Source organism: Otolemur garnettii, unplaced genomic scaffold (assembly GCF_000181295.1).
Source record: "Otolemur garnettii isolate 467f Iridium unplaced genomic scaffold, OtoGar3 scaffold00003, whole genome shotgun sequence".
Lineage (NCBI taxonomy): Eukaryota > Metazoa > Chordata > Mammalia > Primates > Galagidae > Otolemur > Otolemur garnettii.
The window spans coordinates 18,969,580-18,971,999 of NW_003852398.1; the positions used below are offsets into that span (position 1 = coordinate 18,969,580).

Consider the following 2,420-nt stretch of genomic DNA (forward strand, 5'->3'; position numbering starts at 1 on the left):
TTTTAGCTAGGGAAACTGAGGCCCTGCAAAGGGAAAGGACTTGCTTAAGACACACCACCAGCCGGAGGTAGAGCTCCGTCCACCAGGGGACGTCCGTATCTCTTTTGCAGTGGGAGATCTCTCTATCCAACACCTGTGTTGCAATCAAGGGAAGATGAGACAAGAAGCCATCTCAGTTCCTCATCAGACTTGTTCTGCATTCCTCACTCTTGTTCCTCCAGCTCAGGCCTTCTTGCCTAAGAGCCAAATCTGGGGAGTTCCCTGGACCCAGGAAATGAGCCAGTGCCTGGAGGATGTGGGCCAAGGAAGGTGACTCCAGAGAGGAAGTCCAAATTCATGCTCACGCCCTTCCCCTGCTCCTGATGATGCCAGCCACTGTTATCCTACATTCAGGCCCTGATGGCCTGTGTGCTACCATCAAGATCTGTTTATTCAGGTACAAGGCCTTCTGTTATAAAGTTAAGAAACTGGACGTTCCAAGGACCATGGTGCCCGTCAAAGACCCAGTGAATGAAGTACACTTAGTGAAGTAGTGACTAACTATAAATTTAATCTAAAGTAAGAATGCTTTGAAGAGATAAGTACTTAAAGATAGGAGGATATTATGTAACCTTATAACCTATGAAGAAAAGTCTGCTTAACCATACTACAATGAGCAATAGCAATGTTAATGTTTACTTTTACTGTGAGAATAAAAGTGAAATAGGAGAGCAGAACAGCTCTTTGAGAAGATATCCTTACTGTTCTCCGGAATTACTGGCTTTTCTGTAAATAAAAGTGAAACAGTTGGCTCGGCGCCCTTAGCACAGTGGTTATGGCAGCAGCCACATACACCAAGGTTGGCGGGTTTGAACCTGGCCTGGCCCAGCTAAACAACAATGACAACTGCAATAACACCAAAATAGCTGGACATTGTGCTGGGGCTGCTGTAGTCCCCGCTACTTGGGGGCCTAAGGCAAGAGAATCGCTTAAGCCCAAGAGTTTGAGGTTGCTGTGAGCTGTGATGTCACAGTACTCTACCAAGGGCCACATAGTGAGACTCTGTCTCAAAAAAAAGAAAAAAGTGAAACTATTGATCTCTCATCCACTTAGGTTGATTGTCTTGGGTGACAGGTGGACAGACTCCTGGGTCCAGCAACACTGAAGACTCCTGGGCTCCACAGCAGGTGGCTGTAACTTGTCTGTGGCATGGCTTGTGGGCGAGAAATTGCCAGAGTCTGGACCAAGTGGTGGGGAGATGACACACCCCTGAGGGGAAGGTCCCCTGGGAGGAGTCAGCCAGTGTCTTAGGCAACTCCAGGAGGCTCAGAGACTCTAGCAGGTGGAGCCAAAGGATCCACTGGGAACTTGGCTGTCATTAAGAGGCCTGCAGCACCCAATAGCTTAGCATCAGACATTAAGGCAAATTCTCCCATTATGGTGAAAAGGAAAAGAGAGGGCCAAAGGCCAAAGGAAATCCAATTCTGAGCAGTGCACTCATCTAAAAATTGGATGTTGGGCCAGGTGATTACTGTCTTCTCTTCCAGAAAATGCTGGGACTAGGGAACTCATTCTCCCCTCAGAGAAGTGGGGAAGCTGAAAATGGCCTGCCTTATTGATCAGGAAACCAAAGTTAGACAATACCCAACTGGCTGGCTTTAAAATCTTCACTCCAGAAAGGCAGAAGTTGGAGAGCCAGAGATAACCCACAGGCTGCAACCCCAAGACAGGTAGGAAGGTGGAGATACACCACAGGAGAGGCTGTGCTCAGTAGTATAAATACAGGTTTAAGAATCCAGGAGGGTTGGTTCAAATACTCCATTTCCCTCCTGTATTCTCTTGAGCAAATCATCAGCCTTGTCAGAGCCTCAGTTTCTGTATCTCTAGAATGAGGATAGTAAAATAGTCTTACCTACCTCCTAGAGTTGTTTTAAGGATTAAATGAGACAATTCTGGCAAATTGCTTAGTCCACTACCTGGTTTATTTATGGTAACAATTTAATAGGCCAGGTGGGGTGGCTACCACTATTGGAGGCTAAGGTGGGTGGATTGCTTGAGCTCAGGAGTTCCAGACCAGCTTGAACAAGACTGAGGCCCCATCTCTACTTGAAGTAGAAAAACTATCTAACTGGGTGTTATAGTGGGTGCCTGTAGTCTAAGCAACTAGGAAGGCTAAAGCAAGAGGATTGCTTGAGCCCCAGAGTTTGAGGTTGCTGTGAGCTATGACATCATAGCATTCTACTGAGGGTGACAAAGTGACTCTCTCTCTACGGTTGTTTTTTTTTTTATTTGTATACCCTTTGAATTCATTTTTAATGCTGATTCAGTTAATTATAGATAGAAAATATTTGTATGCACATGTAAAAGGATATATATGGTTTCTTTGGAAAATGAAATGGGTATTTGCTATTATCAAACTAAAACCCTCCCAACAATGAGGG

General features: G+C 45.5%; 1 protein-coding gene across 1 annotated transcript in view; it reads right to left on the reverse strand.

Annotated features, from left to right (window-relative positions):
- The window catches only part of NIPAL4 (NIPA like domain containing 4), a 15,350-nt gene that overhangs the window by 12,020 nt on the left and 910 nt on the right, over nt 1–2,420 (reverse strand). The gene's annotated exons all lie outside the window — the stretch shown is intronic.